The sequence below is a fragment of the Mobula hypostoma genome, chromosome X1 (genome assembly GCF_963921235.1).
Source record: "Mobula hypostoma chromosome X1, sMobHyp1.1, whole genome shotgun sequence".
Classification (NCBI taxonomy): Eukaryota; Metazoa; Chordata; class Chondrichthyes; order Myliobatiformes; family Myliobatidae; genus Mobula; species Mobula hypostoma.
In genome coordinates, this window is record NC_086128.1 from 72,314,609 (window position 1) to 72,335,965 (window position 21,357).

Sequence of the window (21,357 nt, forward strand, 5' to 3'; positions counted from 1 at the left end):
GCCCCCGTGCCCTCGATGGCAGATTAATTTTGAAGCGGCAGCTGGCATCCTCCTTACTTACACCCTTAATGATTTTGAACACTTCTGTCATTATCTCCTCTCATTCTACGCTCCTCGGGCTAAAAAAGGTTTAATTCTTTCGGTCTTTCTTCGCAGCTCAGACCTGGAATGTCTAGTCGCCCTTCTCTGGACTCGCTCCAGTTCCTTCACATCCCTCACACAATACGGAGACCAACATCGTACACAATGTGTGGCCTCACGATCGCATCATACAGCTGAAGGAGAACGTCCCTGGACTTGAACTCCTCTGAGTGCGTTACCTAGCCCGACGTTCTATTAGCCCTTCCTAATCGCTTCTGTGCTTTGTCTAGATGTTGATAGTGATGGCCAAATCCTTCTCATACAGTCCACCATCCACCACTGTATATTTATATCTAATATTTCTACTTCCTACATATACGTACGTTAAATTTGACCTGTCATTTATCTGCCCACATCCGGATTTTGTTTCGATCTAACTGTGTCGATTTTGCTGCCTGAAAGTTATCAGCCCCGCCCCCCCCCCTAATCTTGTGTCATCGGCCAACTTTACTAGTTTATTTGTTATGCGTTTATCTAAATCATTAATGTTGATTAAAAACAGCAGCGGCCGTGAAACTCACCCCTGTGAAACCCCACTTTTAACATCTTCTAGGTGTGAAAACTACCCTCTCACCATAACTCATTGTTTTCTGTTTTTGAGCCAATTCTGTTCCAATTCGCACACCCCACCCTGAATCCTTACCTCTGGTAACTTGATTATTATCCCCTTCTGGGATACCTTGTCAAAAGCCTTCTTGAAAGTCCAGGTAAGCTACATCAAGCGCTCTATTGTTATCATAAATTTCAGTTGCCTCTTCATAAAACTCCAGATTATTACTAAAATATAACTTCCCCTTACTGAACTCGTGCTGGCTTTCTGTTAACATGGCCTGTTCTTATCAGCTGCTTTTCCATATCAGTCTTTGTCATTGTTTCCATTATCTTGCCTGCGATACACGTTAAACTTACTGGTTTATCGTCACCAGGGTTAGCACAGTTGCCCTTCTTATATACCGGGACAATGTTAGCCCGTTTCCAGTCCTTAAGGATTTCACCAGTCTTTAATGACTTTTGAAGAATACATTTTATACTTTATACTTTATTGTCGCCAAACAATTGGTACTAGAACGTACAATCATCACAGCGATGTTTGATTCCGTGCTTCACACTCCCTGAATTACAAATATTAAATATTAAAAATAGTTAAAATTAGTAAATATTAAAAATTTAAATTATAGATCTTAAATAGAAAATAGAAAAATGGGAAGTAAAGTAGTGCAAAAAAACAGAGAGACAGGTCCGGATATTTGGAGGGTACGTCCCAGATCTGGGTCAGGATTTCCATATATAACCACAGACCTCTTTAAGTACCCTTGGATATATGTTGTCTGGCCCTGGAGAAGTATTAACTTTCAAACTTTTCAGCTGAAGCAGGACCTCAAACTCCATAAGTGACTTAAAACAACCACATTTTTTCTCTGTACTTACTGGTATATTGCTAACATCTTCAATACTTCAGCAAAATTAGAGTTAAGAGTATCCGGTACATCCTTCGCTGCATGATTTAACGCCTCACTTTTATCCCTAATACACTTAACTTCCTCCTTGACTTTTCTTTTACGGCTAAAGTATTGACAAAATCTCTGGGGGCCAATCTCAGCACAATCGGCAATATCCTTCTCAACCTGCCTTTCGGCAATCTGAATTTCCCTCTTGACGATAGCACTCATATTTTCATACGCCCCACTGTTAACTTATTCCTTATCCAGCTGCCTTTTCTTCAATAATTTTTTATTTTTTATTTTTATTTTTAATTCATCCGGGAATGAGAGGGTTAACATATGAGGAACGTTTGTCCGCTCTTGGACTGTATTCCTTGGAGTTTAGAAGAATGAGGGGAGACCTCATAGAAACATTTCGAATGTTAAAAGGCATGGACAGAGTGGATGTGGCAAAATTGTTTCCCATGATGGGGGAGTCTAGTACGAGAGGGCATGACTTAAGGATTGAAGGGCGCCCACTCACAACAGAAATGCGAAGAAATTTTTGTAGTCAGAGGGTGGTGAATCGATGGAATTTGTTTCCACGGGCGGCAGTGGAGGCCAAGTCATTGGGTGTATTTAAGGCAGAGATTGATAGGTATCTGAGTAGCCAGGGCATCAAAGGTTATGGTGAGAAGGCAGGGGAGTGGGACTAAATGGGAGAATGGATCAGCTCATGATAAAATGGTGGAGCAGACTCGATGGGCCGAATGGCCGACTTCTGCTCCTTTGTCTTATTTTTTTTTATTTCAAAATATACTTTATTCAAAAATAAATATATACAATAAACCATTCAATAACTTTCCATCCTTTACATACGTTTCCATTATAGTCAGTACATATCCGTATTTATCGCCACCCACGTGGCACTCCAGTAGTTCAGCTCACCATATCATTGTTGAGAGGTTTGTCTTATGGTCTTATGTAGTCGATCTATTGTTTTTACTGCTTCTCCCGACCTTGGGTGTGAATATTCCCAGCACTGTGTGTGTATTACCTCTTTAAGTTGGGACGAAATCCCAAGGTTTACCCATTGGGGACTGTGCCTTTAAGGACCCTGCCTATGGGAAAGAGCACAAACAGCTTGTTACAGAGAGAGGGAGAGAGAGAGAGGGGTGAAGACTGCTCCCAGTTTGTTTGGGATGCATGCAAGGACCCTCACCGCCAGCTTCTGAGTTCCCACAGAGAGAGAGAGGGGGGAGGAGATATCTGATGGACAGCCGGTGTTCGGCACAACAGTATTTAAACCAGCGTAGTTGCTTGTTTCGCAGGAGACGCCTGAAGGCTGGTGACGAAAGTCCTTGAGTGCCCACGAGGGTGGGCTCTGCATCGATCAGCGGACATCGCCGAGCGCGTAAGGGCGACCCTGTGAAATCTGCCGCTTTGTCTAACCCTTCCTTGCCTGGGTCGGTAGCTTATCACTTGAAGACGGCGCTCTTTAATCTGGTCAAGTTTGGCTGACTTGGAAGATTTGAAAGACACACACACACACACACACACACACACACTGCCCCCTCCTCGCCGGCCCACACACACACACACACACACACACAGACACACAGACACACACACACACTCTCTCACACACACACACACTCTCACACACACACACACACAGACAGAGGAAACGGACACTGGGTGAGCTTTGAGTGCCCACAAACGGGCGGGTTTTTTTGCGGATCGATCAGCGGCTCTCGCAGTGTGGGAAAAGGGGTGAGCGGTGGGAAGCTGTCAGAGTGTTTAACTCTTGCCTGGGTTGATGGTTTGACCACGTGAAGACGGTACCTTTAGGGTGGTCACATTCGGTGACCTTAAATCGGAGGACAACTGGGAGGAATCGGCTTAATTGGATAAGGAATCACCTCCCTCTCTCCTCAAGTCCACTCAGCTCAATATCACGGACTGAGCTGACTTCGTTCACACACCATCGCAAGACTGTATCAACTACCACCTAAGCTTGAAGAAGTTTGGGTTTTGTCTTTCCACACACATATATATGCATAAACTCTGCCAACCTGTTTGATTTATCCGGTTTGATGTTACTTTATTACGCAGTTACTAATAAAACAGCGTTGGTTAACAGCAAAACCAGACCCCAGGAGTGATCCATTTCTGCTGGCTCTTTTAACCCGTTACGGGGTACGGAACAAAGTCACTGTTCCTCAACGCGACTCAACGTCAAGCAGTTCCCTCTGAAGACTTTGTCGCATCGCAGAAACTTTGCCTTTCTAAAATTCAATTTAGTGGCTGTGGCTTTTTACTGATATACTCCCCCCCAAAGACTAACCATCACTTGTTCCTAAAGGCTCAACAATTTCCATACTGAAAATTCTATCCTGATTGTTACAGAATATCAAATCTAGACAGACCCCCCCCACCCCACCGCTCTTGTTGGTGCATTTACCTACTGGGTCAAAAACCAATCATTCTATAACACAACAAATTCACTTTCGTAGTTATAATCATACTTTATTGATCCCGGGGGAAATGGTTTTTGTTACAGTTGCACCATAAATAATAAATAGTAATAAAACCATAAATAATTAAATACTAATATGTAAATTATGCCAGGAAATAAGTCCAGGACCAGCCTATTGGCTCAGGGTGTCTGACCCTCCAAGAGAGGAGTTGTAAAGTTTGATGGCCACGGGCAGGAATGGCTTCCTATGATGCTCTGTGCTGCATCTCGGTGGAATGAGTCTCTGGCTGAATGTACTCCTGTGCCCACCCAGTACATTATGTAGTGGATGGGAGACATTGTCCAAGATGGCATGCAACTTGGACAACATCCTCTTTTCAAACACCACCGTCAGAGAGTCCAGTTCCATCCCCACAACATCACTGGCCTTACGAATGAGTTTGTTGATTCTGTTGGTGTCTGCTACCCTCAGCCTGCTGCCCCAGCACACAACAGCAAACATGATCGCACTGGCCACCACAGACTCGTAGAACATCCTCAGCATCATCCGGCAGATGTTAATGTGACTAATTTCCTGTATTCCATTAGTCACTGGGTTCTCCCACTCGATATTTTGGGAAATTAAAGTCACCCATAACTATAACTTCATGCTCACCTACCACTCCACCAGCCTCCGGGTAAAACATGTAATTCTCCGTAACTTGCCCCACTTCCAACGGGATCCCATCACTAAGCACATTTTTCCCTCCCACCCTCTCTCTGCTTTCCACAGGGATCACTCCCTAGGAGACTCCCTTGTCCATTCATCCCCCCCATCCCTCCCCACTGATCTCCCTTCTGGCACTTATCCGTGTAAGCGGAACAAGTGCTACACATGCCCTTACACTTCCTCCCTTACCACCATTCAGGGCCCCAGACAGTCCTTCCAGGTGAGGCGACACTTCACCTGTGAGTCGACTGGGGTGATATACTGCGTCCGGTGCTCTCGATGTGGCCTTCTATATATTGGTGAGACCCGACGCAGACTGGGAGACCGCTTTGCTGAACATCTACGCTCTGTCCGCCAGAGAAAGCAGGATCTCCCAGTGGCCACACATTTTAATTCCACATCCCATTCCCATTCTGACACGTCTATCCACGGCCTCCTCTACTGCAAAGATGAAGCCACACTCAGGTTGAAGGAACAACACCTTATATTCCGTCTGGGTAGCCTCCAACCTGATGGCATGAACATTGACTTCTCAAACTTCCGCTAATGCCCCACCTCCCCCTCGTACCCCATCTGTTATTTATTTATATACACACATTCTTTCTCTCTCTCTCCTTTTTCTCCCTCTGTCCCTCTCACTATACCCCTTGCCCATCCTCTGGGCTTCCCCCCCTCCCCCTTTTCCTTCTCCCCGGACCTCCTGTCCCATGATCCTCTCATATCCCTTTTGCCAATCACCTGTCCAGCTCTTGGCTCCATCCCTCCCCCTCCTGTCTTCTCCTATCATTTCCAATCTCCCCCTCCCCCTCCCCCTTTCAAATCTCTTACTAGCTCTTCCTTCAGTTAGTCCTGACCAAGGGTCTGGGCCCGAAACGTCGACCGTACCTCTTCCTAGAGATGCTGCCTGGCCTGCTGCATTCACCAGCAACTTTGATGTGTGTTACTCTCAGAACTTGCTTTTTTAATATTGAGTTGTTTATGAAAATTACTATCAGCATTAGGGGGTCTATTACAGCCACCCAAAGTTATTCCTTTATCCTGATAGCTTTCACTTCTCACCCAGGTATCTCGAATAACTCTCGATCCACCTCTTATCAGAACATAGGAACTAGGAGCAGGAGTCGGCCATCCGGCCCGTCGAGCCTGCTCCGCCATTCAATAAGATCATGACTGATCTGACCATGGACTCATCTCCACCCACCTGCCTTTCCCCCATAACCCTTAATTCCCCTACTGTGCAAAAATCTATCCAACCTTGTCTTAGATATATTTACTGAGGTAGCCTCCACTGTTTCACTGGGCAGAGAATTCCACAGATTCACCACTCTCTGGAAAATGCAGTTTTTCCGCATCTCCGTCCTGAATCTACTCCCCCGAATCTAGAGGCAATGTCCCCTCGTTCTAGTCTTGCCTACCAGTGGAAACAACTTTCCTGCCTCTATCTTATCTATCCCTTTCATGATTTTAAATGTTTCTGTTGATCTCCTCTCATCCTTCTGAATTCCAGCAAATTCAATCTTTCATCATAGTCTAAACCCGCCCCCCCCATCTCTGGAATCAACCTGGTGAACCTCCTCAGCACCGCCTCCAAAGCCAGTATATCCTTCCTCAAGTCAGGAGACCAGAACTGCACGCAGTACTCCAGGTGCAGCATGATCTCCCTGCCCTTGAATTCAGTCCCGCTGCCAATGAAGGCCACCATTCCATCTGCCTTCTTGATAGCCTGCTGCTCCTGCAAACCAACCTTTTGTGATTTGTGCACAAAAGCAGCCTGACGTTTAAACCCTACAGCACGATCAGTAAAGGTTCAGAGACAGTGCAGAAGACAGGGAACAGTCTTCTGTAACTATAAATAAACAGCAATCAGTAAAGAGGACATGAGATCATTGGCTGTGGTCAAGTGAGTGTAGTTATCCTCTTTCATTGAGGAACCTGATGGTTGAGGGATAGTATTTATTATATTGTTACTCAATTCCTTTTGTATTTGCATGATTCGTCCGTCTTTGTTTTGTGTGGTGTTTATTCTATGAATTTTTATTTTCTAATGTGAATACCCGCAAGAAAGGTCAGAGTAGTATTTAGTGACATATGCGCAATCGGATGATAAAATCTACTTCGAACTTTTGAGTATGCTGAAGTCAGGAATGGAGCTGAGGGGAGAGGATAGAAGCCGCCTGCGGGGCCGAATGGCCGGCGCCGATTTGTACTGGTGCCGGAAGGAGGGGGGACGATTTTGAGGGCGACACGCGTGGGAAATCGCTCTATCTGGCAGCGGGAGCGGGGTCGAGTGGATCCACTTCCGGGTGAGCCCGGGGTGCTGGTTCCGGATCGGAGGTGGCAGCGGCGGCGGGATGGATCGCCGGGGCTGAGGTAAACGGAGCGGCAGCGGGACCGGGGCCGGTGGGAGGCGGGTTGGGACCGGGACCGGGACCCGGGGGAGGGTCCTGTCACGCGTCAGCCAGACTGCGGACCGCCAGCTTCCCCCGCCGGCCGCAGTTTCACTTTTCCTCCCCCGGTGGTCACGGTCCTCGGCCGGTGGTCAGTCTCCCCCCCCCCCCCCCCAGACCGGGGTCACTCTCCCCTGTCCCACTCTGCCCCTCCCCCACTCTCCCCTCCCCCACTTTCCCCTGTCCCTCCCCAATCTCCCCCCCCCACACCGGGGTCACTCTCCCCCCTCCACTCTCCCCTGTCCCACTCTCCCCCCCCGCACTCTCCCCCTCCCCCACTCCTCCCCCCCACTCTCCCCTCCCCCACTCCTCCCCCCCACTCTCCCCTCCCCCACTCTCCCCTCCCCCACTTTCCCCTGTCCCTCCCCAATCACCCCCCCCAGACCGGGGTCACTCTCCCCCCCCACTCTCCCCTGTCCCACTCTCCCCCCCCGCACTCTCCCCCTCCTCCACTCTCCCCCCACTCTCCCCTCCCCCACTTTCCCCAGTCCCTCCCCAATCTCCCCCCCCACACCGGGGTCACTCTCCCCCCCACTCTCCCCTGTCCCACTCTCCCCCCCACTCTGCCCCTCCCCCACTCTCCCCTCCCCCACTTTCCCCTGTCCCTCCCCAATCTCCCCTCCCCACACCGGGGTCACTCTCCCCTGTCCCACTCTGCCCCTCCCCCACTCTCCCCTCCCCCACTTTCCCCTGTCCCTCCCCAATCTCCCCCCCCCACACCGGGGTCACTCTCCCCCCTCCACTCTCCCCTGTCCCACTCTCCCCCCCCGCACTCTCCCCCTCCCCCACTCCTCCCCCCCACTCTCCCCTCCCCCACTCCTCCCCCCCACTCTCCCCTCCCCCACTTTCCCCTGTCCCTCCCCAATCACCCCCCCCAGACCGGGGTCACTCTCCCCCCCCACTCTCCCCTGTCCCACTCTCCCCCCCCACTCTCCCCTCCCCCACTCTCTCCCCTGTCCCACTCTGCCCCTCCCCCACTCTCCCCTCCCCCACTTTCCCCTGTCCCTCCCCAATCTCCCCTCCCCACACCGGGGTCACTCTCCCCTGTCCCACTCTGCCCCTCCCCCACTCTCCCCTCCCCCACTTTCCCCTGTCCCTCCCCAATCACCCCCCCCCCAGACCGGGGTCACTCTCCCCCCCCACTCTCCCCTGTCCCACTCTCCCCCCCCACTCTCCCCTCCCCCACTCTCTCCCCTGTCCCACTCTGCCCCTCCCCCACTCTCCCCTCCCCCACTTTCCCCTGTCCCTCCCCAATCTCCCCTCCCCACACCGGGGTCACTCTCCCCTGTCCCACTCTGCCCCTCCCCCACTCTCCCCTCCCCCACTTTCCCCTGTCCCTCCCCAATCTCCCCCCCCCACACCGGGGTCACTCTCCCCCCTCCACTCTCCCCTGTCCCACTCTCCCCCCCCGCACTCTCCCCCTCCCCCACTCCTCCCCCCCACTCTCCCCTCCCCCACTCCTCCCCCCCACTCTCCCCTCCCCCACTCTCCCCTCCCCCACTTTCCCCTGTCCCTCCCCAATCACCCCCCCCCACACCGGGGTCACTCTCCCCCCCACTCTCCCCTGTCCCACTCTCCCCCCCCGCACTCTCCCCCTCCTCCACTCTCCCCCCACTCTCCCCTCCCCCACTTTCCCCAGTCCCTCCCCAATCTCCCCCCCCCCACACCGGGGTCACTCTCCCCCCCCACTCTCCCCTGTCCCACTCTCCCCCCCACTCTCCCCTCCCCCACTCTCTCCCCTGTCCCACTCTGCCCCTCCCCCACTCCTCCCCCCCACTCTCCCCTCCCCCACTTTCCCCTGTCCCTCCCCAATCTCCCCCCCCCAGACCGGGGTCACTCTCCCCTGTCCCACTCTGCCCCTCCCCCACTCTCCCCTCCCCCACTTTCCCCTGTCCCTCCCCAATCTCCCCCCCCCCAGACCGGGGTCACTCTCCCCCCCCCACTCTCCCCTGTCCCACTCTCCCCCCCCGCACTCTCCCCCTCCTCCACTCTCCCCCCACTCTCCCCTCCCCACTCTCCCCCCACTCTCCCCCTCCCCCACTCTCCCCTCCCCACTCTCCCCCCACTCTCCCCCTCCCCCACTCTCCCCTCCCCCACTCTCTCCCCACTCTCCCCCCCTCTCCCCCCCCACTCTCCCCCTCCCTCAGACCGGGGTCACTCTCCCCTGTCCCACTCTCCACCTCCCCCACACCCCCCCTCTCTCCCCCTCCCCCACTCCCCCCCACTCTCCCACTCCCCCCACTATCCCCTCCCCCACTCTCCCCTCCCCCACTCCTCCCCCCCACTCTCCCCTCCCCCACTCCTCCCCCCCACTCTCCCCTCCTCCACTTTCCCCTGTCCCTCCCCAATCACCCCCCCCAGACCGGGGTCACTCTCCGCTGTCCCACTCTCCCCCCCGCAATCTCCCCTCCCCCACTCTCCCCCTCCCCCACTCTCCCCCCACTCCCCCTCCCCCACTCTCCCCTCCCCCACTTTCCCCTGTCCCTCCCCAATCTCCCCTCCCCACACCGGGGTCACTCTCCCCTGTCCCACTCTGCCCCTCCCCCACTCTCCCCTCCCCCACTTTCCCCTGTCCCTCCCCAATCTCCCCCCCCCACACCGGGGTCACTCTCCCCCCTCCACTCTCCCCTGTCCCACTCTCCCCCCCCGCACTCTCCCCCTCCCCCACTCCTCCCCCCCACTCTCCCCTCCCCCACTCCTCCCCCCCACTCTCCCCTCCCCCACTCTCCCCTCCCCCACTTTCCCCTGTCCCTCCCCAATCACCCCCCCCCAGACCGGGGTCACTCTCCCCCCCACTCTCCCCTGTCCCACTCTCCCCCCCCGCACTCTCCCCCTCCTCCACTCTCCCCCCACTCTCCCCTCCCCCACTTTCCCCAGTCCCTCCCCAATCTCCCCCCCCCCACACCGGGGTCACTCTCCCCCCCCACTCTCCCCTGTCCCACTCTCCCCCCCACTCTCCCCTCCCCCACTCTCTCCCCTGTCCCACTCTGCCCCTCCCCCACTCCTCCCCCCCACTCTCCCCTCCCCCACTTTCCCCTGTCCCTCCCCAATCTCCCCCCCCCCCAGACCGGGGTCACTCTCCCCTGTCCCACTCTGCCCCTCCCCCACTCTCCCCTCCCCCACTTTCCCCTGTCCCTCCCCAATCTCCCCCCCCCCAGACCGGGGTCACTCTCCCCCCCCCACTCTCCCCTGTCCCACTCTCCCCCCCACTCTCCCCTCCCCCACTCTCTCCCCTGTCCCACTCTCCCCCCCCCGCACTCTCCCCCTCCTCCACTCTCCCCCCACTCTCCCCTCCCCACTCTCCCCCCACTCTCCCCCTCCCCCACTCTCCCCTCCCCACTCTCCCCCCACTCTCCCCCTCCCCCACTCTCCCCTCCCCCACTCTCTCCCCACTCTCCCCCCCTCTCCCCCCCCCCACTCTCCCCCTCCCTCAGACCGGGGTCACTCTCCCCTGTCCCACTCTCCCCCTCCCCCACACCCCCCCACTCTCCCCCTCCCCCACTCCCCCCCACTCTCCCACTCCCCCCACTATCCCCTCCCCCACTCCCCCACTCTCCCCTCCCCCACTCCTCCCCCCCAACTCTCCCCTCCCCCACTCCTCCCCCCCACTCTCCCCTCCTCCACTTTCCCCTGTCCCTCCCCAATCACCCCCCCCAGACCGGGGTCACTCTCCCCTGTCCCACTCTCCCCCCCGCAATCTCCCCTCCCCCACTCTCCCCCTCCCCCACTCTCCCCCCACTCCCCCTCCCCCACTCCCCCCCACTCTCCCCTCCCCCACTCTCCCCTCCTCCACTCTCCCCTCCCCCACTCTCCCCCCACTCTCCCCCTCCCCCAGACCGGGGTCACTCTCCCCTGTCCCACTCTCCCCCTCCCCCACTCTCCCCCTTCCCCACTCCCCCCCACTCTCCCCCTCCCCCACTCTCCCCCTCCCCCACTCCCCCCACTCTCCCCTCCCCCACTCTCCCCTCCCCACTCTCCCCTCCCCACTCTCCCCTCCCCACTCTCCCCACCCCCACTCTCCCCTCCCCCACTCTCCCCCTCCCCCACTTTCCCCTGTCCCTCCCCCACTTTCCCCTGTCCCTCCTCAATCTCCCCCCCCCCAGACCGGGGTCACTGAGCCCTGTCCCTCCCCACTCTCCCCCTCCTCCACTCTCCCCTCCCCCACTCTCCCCTCCCCCACTCTCCCCCTCCCCCACTCTCCCCCTCCCCCACTCCCCCCACTCTCCCCTCCCCCACTCTGCCCTCCCCACTCTCCCCTCCCCACTCTCCCCTCCCCACTCTCCCCTCCCCCACTCTCCCCTCCCCCACTCCCCCCCACTCTCCCCTCCCCCACTCTCCCCCTCCCCCACTTTCCCCTGTCCCTCCCCCACTTTCCCCTGGCCCTCCTCAATCTCCCCCCCCCAGACCGGGGTCACTGAGCCCTGTCCCTCCCCACTCTCCCCCTCCCCCACTCTCCCCCTCCCCCACTCTCCCCTCCCCCACTCTCCCCTCCCCCACTTTCCCCCTACCCCACTCTCCCCCTCCCCCACTTTCCCCTGTCCCTCCCCAATCTCCCCCCCCCCAGACCGGGGTCACTCTCCCCTGTCCATACCCACTCTCCCCTCCCCCACTCTCCCCTCCCCCACTCTCCCCCCCACTCTCCCCCTCCCCCACCCTCCCTTGTCCCTCCCCTCCCCACTCTCCCCCCTCCGCAGACCGGGGTCACTCTCCCCTGTCCCTACCCACTCTCCCCCTCCCCCACTTTCCCCTGTCCCTCCCCAATCTCCCCCCCCCAGACCGGGGTCACCCTCCCCTGGGCCTCCGCCCCTCTCCCCCTCCCCCTCTCTCCCCCTCCCCCACTTTCCCCTGTCCCTCCCCAATCTCCCCCCCCAGACCGGGGTCACTCTCCCCTGTCCATACCCACTCTCCCCTCCCCCACTCCCCCCCACTCTCCCCCACTCTCCCCCCACTCTCCCCTACCCGACTCTCCCCCTCCCCCACTTTCCCCTGTCCCTCCCCCACTTTCCCCTGTCCCCCCTCAATCTCCCCCCCCCCCAGACCGGGGTCACTGAGCCCTGTCCCTCCCCACTCTCCCCCTCCCCCACTCTCCCCTCTCCCCTCCCCCACTCTCCCCTCCCCCACTCTCCCCTCCCCCACTCTCCCCCTCCCCCACTCTCCCCCTCGTCCACTCTCCCCCTCCCCACTTTCCCCCTCCCCACTTTCCCCCTCCCCACTTTCCCCTCCCCCACTTTCCCCCTCCCCACTTTCCCCCTCCCCCACTTTCCCCCTACCCCACTCTCCCCCTCCCCCACTTTCCCCTGTCCCTCCCCAATCTCCCCACCCCCCCAGACCGGGGTCACTCTCCCCTGTCCATACCCACTCTCCCCTCCCCCACTCTCCCCCCCACTCTCCCCCTCCCCCACCCTCCCTTGTCCCTCCCCTCCCCACTCTACCCCCTCCCCAGACCGGGGTCACTCTCCCCTGTCCCTACCCACTCTCCCCCTCCCCCACTTTCCCCTGTCCCTCCCCAATCTCCTCCCCCAGACCGGGGTCACTCTCCCTCTCCCCCACTCTCCCCCTCCCCCACTCTCCCCCTCCCCCACTTTCCCCTGTCCCTCCCCAATCTCCCCCCCCCAGACCGGGGTCACTCTCCCCTGTCCCTCCCCCACTCTCCCACTCTCCCCCTCCCCCACTCTCCCCCTCCCCGACTTTCCCCTGTCCCTCCCCAATCTCCCCACCCAGACCGGGGTCACTCTCCCCTGTCCATACCCACTCTCCCCTCCCCCACTCTCCCCTCCCCCACTCTCCCCCCCCACTCTCCCCCCCCCCACTCTCCCCCTCCCCCACCCTCCCTTGTCCCTCCCCTCCCCACTCTCCCCCCTCCCCAGACCGGGGTCACTCTCCCCTGTCCCTACCCACTCTCCCCCTCCCCCACTTTCCCCTGTCCCTCCCCAATCTCCCCCCCAGACCGGGGTCACTCTCCCCTGTCCATACCCACTCTCCCCTCCCCCACTCCCCCCTCTCTCCCCCACTCTCCCCACCCCCACTCTCCCCACCCCCACTCTCCCCCCACTCTCCCCTCCCCCACTCTCCCCCTCCCCCACTTTCCCCTGTCCCTCCCCCACTTTCCCCTCCCCCACTCTCCCCCTCTCCCCTCCCCCACTTTCCCCTGTCCCTCCCCCACTTTCCCCTCCCCCACTCTCCCCCTCTCCCCTCCCCCACTCTCCCCTCCCCCACTCTCCCCTCCCCCACTCTCCCCTCCCCCACTCTCCCCCTCCCCCACTTTCCCCCTCCCCCACTCTCCCCCTCCCCCACTTTCCCCTGTCCCTCCCCAATCTCCCCCCCCCCCAGACCGGGGTCACTCTCCCCTGTCCATACCCACTCTCCCCTCCCCCACTCTCCCCCTCCCCCACCCTCCCTTGTCCCTCCCCTCCCCACTCTCCCCCCTCCCCAGACCGGGGTCACTCTCCCCTGTCCCTACCCACTCTCCCCCTCCCCCACTTTCCCCTGTCCCTCCCCAATCTCCCCCCCCAGACCGGGGTCACTCTCCCCTGTCCATACCCACTCTCCCCTCCCCCACTCTCCCCTCCCGCACTCTCCCCCCCCCACTCTCCCCCTCCCCCACCCTCCCCTGTCCCTCCCCTTCCCACTCTCCCCTGTCCCTCCTCCACTCTCCCCCCACTCTCCCCTCCCCACTCTCCCCCTCCCCCACTCTCCCCTCCCCCACTCTCTCCCCACTCTCCCCCCCCACGCTCCCCCTCCCCCAGACCGGGGTCACTCTCCCCTGTCCCACTCTGCCCCTCCCCCACTCCCCCCCCACTCTCCCCTCCCCCACTTTCCCCTGTCCCTCCCCAATCTCCCCCCCCCCAGACCGGGGTCACTCTCCCCCCCCCCACTCTCCCCTGTCCCACTCTCCCCTCCCCCACTCTCTCCCCACTCTCCCCCCCCACTCTCCCCCTCCCCCAGACCGGGGTCACTCTCCCCTGTCCCACTCTCCCCCTCCCCCACTCCCCCCCACTCTCCCCCTCCCCCACTCCACCCCACTCTCCCCCTCCCCCACTCTCCCCTCCCCCACTCTCCCCCACTCTCCCCTGTCCCTCCCCAATTTCCCCTCCCCAGACCGGGGTCACTTTCCCCTGTCCCTACCCACTCTCCCCTCCCCCACTCTCCCCTCCCCCATTCTCCCCCACTCTCCCCCTCCCCCACTCTCCCCTGTCCCTCCCCTCCCCACTCTCCCCTGTCCCTACCCACTCTCCCCTCCCCTCTCTCCCCCTCCCCCACTTTCCCCTGTCCCTCCCCAATCTCCCCCCCCTCCCCAGACCGGGGTCACTCTCCCCTGTCCCTACCCACTCTCCCCCTCCCCCACTCTCCCCCTCCCCCCTCCCCCACTCTCCCCCTCCCCCACTCTCCCCCTCCCCCACTCCCCCCTGTCCGTCCCCAATCTCCCCCCCCCAGACCGGGGTCACTCTCCCCTGTCCCACTCTGCCCCTCCCCCACTCCTCCCCCCGACTCTCCCCTCCCCCACTTTCCCCAGTCCCTCCCCAATCTCCCCCCCCCAGACCGGGGTCACTCTCCCCTCCCCACTCTCCCCTGTCCCACTCTCCCCCCCCACTCTCTCCTCCCCCACTCTCTCCCCCCCCACTCTCCCCTGTCCCACTCTCCCCCCCGCACTCTCCCCCCCCGCACTCTCCCCCCCCCGCACTCTCCCCCCCCGCACTCTCCCCCCCGCACTCTCCCCCCGCACTCTCCCCCTCCCCCACTCTCCCCCTCCCCCACTCTCCCCTCCCCACTCTCCCCTCCCCACTCTCCCCCCACTCTCCCCTCCCCCACTCTCTCCCCACTCTCCCCCCCCACTCTCCCCCTCCCCCAGACCGGGGTCACTCTCCCCTGTCCCACTCTCCCCCTCCCCCACTCCGCCCCCACTCTCCCCCTCCCCCACTCCCCCCCACTCTCCCCTCCCCCACTCTCCCCTCCCCCACTCTCCCCCTTCCCCACTTTCCCCTGTCCCTCCCCCACCTTCCCCGTCCCTCCCTACTCTCCCCCTCCCCCACTCTCCCCCTCTCCCCTCCCCCACTCTCCCTCTCCCCCACTTTCCCCTTTCCCTCCCCAATCTCCCCCCCCAGACTGGGGTCACTCTCCCCTGTCCCTACCCACTCTCCCCTCCCCCATTCTCCCCCCCACTCTCCCCCTCCCCCACTCTCCCCTGTCCCTCCCCTCCCCACTCTCCCCCCTCCCCAGACTGGGGTCACTCTCCCCTGTCCCTACCCACTCTCCCCTCCCCCACTCTCCCCCTCCCCCACTTTCCCCTGTCCCTCCCCAATCTCCCCCCCCTCCCCAGACCGGGGTCACTCTCCCCTGTCCCTACCCACTCTCCCCCTCCCCCACTTTCCCCTGTCCCTCCCCAATCTCCCCCCCCCAGACCGGGGTCACTCTCCCCTGTCCCTCCCCACTCTCCCCCTCCCCCACTCTCCCCCTCCCACTCCCCCACTCTCCCCCTCCCCCCTCCCCCACTCTCCCTCTCCCCCTCCCCCACTTTCCCCTGTCCCTCCCTAATCTCCCCCCCCTGACCGGGGTCACTCTCCCCTGTCCCACTCTGCCCCTCCCCCAATCCTCCCCCCCACTCTCCCCTCCCCCACTTCCCCCTGTCCCTCCCCAAACTCCCCCCCCCAGACCGGGGTCACTCTCCCCCCCCACTCTCCCCTCCCCCACTCTCCCCTCCCCCACTCTCCCCCCACTCTCCCCTCCCCACTCTCCCCCCACTCTCCCCTCCCCCACTCTCTCCCCACTCTCCCCCCCCACTCTCCCCCTCCCCCAGACCGGGGTCACTCTCCCCTGTCCCACTCCCCCCTCCCCCACTCTCCCCCTCTCCCCTCCCCCACTCTCCCCTCCCCCACTCTCCCCCTCCCCCACTCTCCCCCTCCCCCACTTTCCCCTGTCCCTCCCCAATCTCCCCGCCCTCCCCAGACCGGGGTTACTCTCCCCTGTCCCTACCCACTCTCCCCCTCCCCCACTTTCCCCTGTCCCTCCCCAATCTCCCCCCCCCCAGACCGGGGTCACTCTCCCCTGTCCCTCCCCACTCTCCCCATCCCCCACTCTCCCCCTCCCCCACTCTCCCCCTCCCCCCTCCCCCACTCTCCCCCTCCCCCCTCCCCCACTCTCCCCCACTCTCCACTCCCCCACTTTCCCCTGTCCCTACCCACTCTCCCCTCCCCCACTCTCCCCCCCCAGACCGGGGTCACTCTCCCCTGTCCCTCCCCACTCTCCCCCTCCCCACTCTCCCCCTCCCCCACTCACCCCTCCCCCACTCACCCCTCCCCGACTCTCCCCTGTCCCTACCCACTCTCCCTCTCCCCCACTCTCCCCCTCCCCCACTTTCCCCTGTCCCTCCCCACTCTCCCCCCCAGACCGGGGTCACTCTACCCTGTCCCTCCCCACTCTCCCCTGTCCCTACCCACTCTCCCCCTCCCCACTCTCCCCTGTTCCTACCCACTCTCCCCTGTCCCTCCCCACTCTCCCCTGTCCATACCCACTCTCTCCCTCCCCCACTCATCCCTCCCCCACTTTCCCCTGTCCCTCCCCACTCTCCCCTCCCCAGACCGGGGTCACTCTCCCCTGTCCCTCCCCACTCTCCCCCTCCCCACTCTCCCCTGTCCCTCCCCACTCTCCCCCCCCAGACCGGGGTCACTTTCCCCCATCCCTCCCCACTCTCCCCTGTCCCTCCCCACTCTCCCCCCCCAGACCTGGGTCACTCTCCCCTGTCCCTCCCCACTCTCCCCCTCCCCACTCTCCCCTGTCCCTACCCACTCTCCCCCTCCCCCACTTTCCCCTGTCCCTCCCCACCCTCCCCTCTCCACTCTCCCCCTACCCACTCTCCTCTCCCACTCTCCTCTCCCACTCTCCTCTCCCACTCTCCTCTCCCACTCTCCCCTCCCCACTCTCCCCTCCCCGCTCTCGCCCTCCCCCACTCTACCCTCCCCGCTCTCCCCCTACCCACTCCCCCCTCCCCCACTCTCCCCCTCCCCTCTCTCCCCCTCCCATCTCTCCCTCTCCCCTCTCTCCCTCTCCCCACTCTCTCCCTCTCCCCACTCTCCCCTGTCCTTCCCCACTCTCCCCTCCCCCTCCCCCACTCTCCCCTCCCCCACTCTCCCCTCCCCCACTCTCCCCTCCCCACTCTCCCCTCCCCTCTCTCCCCCTCCCCTCTCTCCCCCTCCCCACTCTCCCCCTCCCCACTCTCCCTCTCCCCCTCCCCCACTCTCCCCTCCCCCACTCTCCCCTCCCCACTCTCCCCTCCCACTCTCCCCCTCCCCGCTCTCTCCCGCCCCACTCTCCCCTCCCCCACTCTCCCCCACTCTCCCCCTCTCTTCCCCCCCTCTCCCCCTCTCTTCCCCCCCAGACCGGGGTCACTCTCCCCCTCCCCCACTCATCCCTTCCCCCACTCTCCCCCTCCCCCTCCCCGCTCTCCCCACTCTCTGCCTCCCCCACTCTCCCCCTCCCCACTCTCTCCTCCCCTACTCTCCCCACTCTCTGCCTCCCCCACTCTCTGCCTCCCCCACTTTCCCCCTCCCCACTCTCTCCTCCCCCACTCTCCCCACTCTCCCCTTCCCCCACTGTCCGCCTCCCCCACTCTCCCCTCCCCCCTCTCCCATCCCCCACTCTCCCCTGTCCCTACCCACTCTCCCCCTCCCCCACTTTCCCCTGTCCCTCCCCACCCTCCCCTCTCCACTCTCCCCCTACCCACTCTCCTCTCCCACTCTCCCCTACCCACTCTCCCCCTCCCCCACTCTCCCCGTCCCTCCCCACTCTCCCCTCCCCACTCTCCTCCTCCCCCACTTTACTCCTCCCCACTTTACTCCTCCCCCACTCTCTCCTCCCCCACTCTCCCCTCCCCCACTCTCCCCCTCCCCACTCTCCCCCTCCCCCGCTCTCCCCCTCCCCCGCTCTCCCCTGTCCCTCCCCACTCTCCCCTCCCCACTCTCCCCTCCCCACTCTCCTCCTCCCCCACTCTCCTCCTCCCCCACTCTCCTCCTCCCCCACTCTACTCCTCCCCCACTCTCTCTCCTCCCCCACTCTCCCCCTCCCCGCTCTCCCCTTCCCGCTCTCCCCCTCCCCCACTCTCCCCTCCCCCACTCTCCCCTCCCCACTCTTCCCCCACTCTCCCCCTCCCCTCTCTCCCTCTCCCCACTCTCCCTCTCCCCCTCCCCCACTCTCCCCTCCCCACTCTCCCCTCCCCACTCTCCGCTACCCACTCTCCCCCTCCCCCACTCTCCCCTGTCCCTCCCCACTCTCCCCTCCCCACTCTCCCCTCCCCACTCTCCCCCTCCCCGCTCTCTCCCGCCCCACTCTCCCCTCCCCCACTCTCCCCCTCCCCACTCTCCCCTGTCCTTACACACTCTCCCCCTCCCCCACTCTCCCCTGTCCCCTCCCCACTCTCTCCCTCCCCTCCCCACTCTCTCCCTCCCCACTCTCCCCTGTCCCTCCCCGCTCTCCCCTCCCCCACTCTCCCCCTCCCCCACTCTCTCCTGTCCCTCCCCACTCTCCCCCTCCCTACTCTCCCCCTCTCTTCCCCCCCCAGACCGGGGTCACTCTCCCCCTCCCCCACTCATCCCTTCCCCCACTCTCCCCTCCCCCTCTCCCCCTCCCCGCTCTCCCCACTCTCTGCCTCCCCCACTCTCCCCACTCTCTCCTCCCCCACTCTCCCCACTCTCTGCCTCCCCCACTCTCTGCCTCCCCCCCTCTCCCCCTCCCCACTCTCTCCTCCCCCACTCTCCCCACTCTCCCCTTCCCCCACTGTCCGCCTCCCCCACTCTCCCCTCCCCCCTCTCCCATCCCCCACTCTCCCCTGTCCCTCTGTCCTCCCCACCCTCTTCCCCAGGACAGTGGTCACTCTCCCCAGACCAGTGGTCACCTTTCCCTCTCCCCAGGTCGCTGGCCACCCTCCCCTGTCCCTCTGTCCTCCCCACCCTCTTCGCCAGGCCAGCAGTCCCCCGCCACTGAACCATTGGTCCCGGTATCCACTCCCTCCCTCTCTATTCCAGTGGTCACTCTCCCCAGACCAGTGCTCACCCTGCCCCACCCTCTCCCCTGGCCCTCACTCTCTGAACCCTACGCGGGCCAGTAGGGACTTCCCTCCGTCCCTCTCCAGTGGCGGCAATCCCCACTCCCTCACCCTCCAGGCCAGCGGTCACTTTCCTCAGCCCCTCTCCATCGAACCCGCACCCCTCGTCTCTCTTCTTCTCCCCCAGGCCTGTGCTCACCCTCCCCTGGCCCTCTCGCTCTCCCCGTTGCCAGGGCTGGTGGTCCTCCCCCTGCCCTGCCTCCCCTCCCGCACCCCCCGATACTGCTCGGAAGCAGGGGACAGTGCCCTGTCAAATCAGCCATGATGGAATGCTGGAGCAGACTCGATGGGCTGAATGGCCTAATTCTGCTATGTTTTTATGGTCTTGTAGTGGAGGTTGATTGTTGATCAGTCAGGGCGTGAAAGGTGACGGGGAGAAGGCAGGAGAATGGCGGGTTGAGAGGGATAGTAAATCAGCGGTGATGGATGGGCTGAGTGGCGTCATTCTGCTCCTGTGTCTCATGGTCCTACGGTCTGTTGATCCTGTGACTGATGACAGGATGACCTCTTGGGAGCTGAAACTATTGTTGACAGTTCGCTGCTGGTTTAGATATTACTGAGTCACATGAGGTTTCTCAAGCGGTGCTTTCTAATACCAATACTATCCTCTCCTGTTATTACGTACGACCTTTACTGGAGTTCAGAAGGAGTTTGGGTGCTGAGTGTGAGACCCTTCTCTGGTGACCCAACCCTCGCCCCGTTAGTCGTGCGGCGGGGTCTGTGACAGGCCGGCCCACACGAGGCTGGGGTGGTCAGTGCGTCGCGCTGAGGGGACACGCTCGGCCGATCCCGCCCACCCACCCTCCGCAGATGACCCCACACTAGTCAGAGTTAGTTTCATATCTGTCAGACTTCTTGTTTAGCTTTGACTGCTATAGATGCATAGTTGAAGTCATCAGACATTGGAGCAGAATCAGGCCATTCAGCCCATCGGGTCTGCTCTGCCACTCCATCATGACTGATTTACCATCCCTCTCAACCCCATTCTTCTGCCTGCTCCCCGTAACCTCTGACTCCCTGACTAATCAAGAAACTGTGAACCTCCGCTTTAAGTATACCCAATGACTTGGCCTCCACACCGTCTGTGGCAATGAATTCCACAGATTCTCCACCCTGGTGAAATAAATTCTTATTCATTTTCTGTTCTAAAGGGAAGTCTCTCTATTCTGAGGCTGTACCCTCTGGTCCTAGACTCCCCCGCCACAGGAAACATCCTCTCCACATCCACTCTATCTGTGTCCTCTGGTCCTAGACTCCCACCACTATAGGAAACATCCTCTCCATATCCACTCTATCTGTGCCCTCTGGTCCTAGACTCCCCCTCTACAGGAAACATCCTCTCCACATCCACTCTATCTGTGCCCTCTGGTCCTAGACTCCCCCCACTATAGGAAACATCCTCTCCACATCCACTCTATCTGTGCCCTCTGGTCCTAGACTCCCCCTCTACAGGAAACATCCTCTCCACATCCACTCTATCTGTGTACTCTGGTCCTAGACTCCCCCACTACAGGAAACATCCTCTCCACATCCACTCTATCTGTGTCCACTGGTCCTAGACTCCCCCACTATAGGAAACATCCTCTCCACATCCACTCTATCTGTGTCCTCTGGTCCTAGACTCCCCCACTATAGGAAACATCCTCTCCACATCCACTCTATCTGTGTCCTCTGGTCCTAGACTCCCCCACTGTAGGAAACATCCTCTCCACATCCACTCTATCTGGTCCTTTCAATATTCCATAGGTTTCAATGAGATCCCGCCCCCCCCGCCGCCATTTTTCTTCTGAACTCCATCAAACACTCCTCATACATTAACCTTTAATTCCCAGATCATTTTCATGAACCTGCTCTGGACCCTCTCCAAAACCAGCATACCTTTTCTCAGATAAGGGGACCGAATCAGCTCACGTTACTCCTACGTGAGGCCTCACCAGTGCTGTCTGAAGCCTCAGTGTTACATCCTTACTTTTGTATTCTAGCCCTCTGGAAATGAATACCAACACTGCTTGCCCTTCCCACTGCCAACTCCTGAACGTTATCCTGAATCCTGCCACTGCTTTGAA

The 21,357-nt window shown here is 60.9% G+C and overlaps 1 protein-coding gene across 3 annotated transcripts in view; it reads left to right on the forward strand.

Annotated features, from left to right (window-relative positions):
• Positions 1-7,015: 7,015 nt before the first annotated feature.
• Positions 7,016-21,357, forward strand: part of stard3 (StAR related lipid transfer domain containing 3) — a 118,785-nt gene continuing 104,443 nt past the window's right edge. Inside the window, exon 1 of one of the 3 annotated variants that reach the window (XM_063037065.1) lies at positions 7,016-7,120. The gene's annotated coding sequence lies outside the window, so the exon portion shown is untranslated. The remainder of the gene's footprint in view (positions 7,121-21,357) is intronic. The other 2 variants (XM_063037063.1, XM_063037066.1) reach the window with 2 other exon arrangements.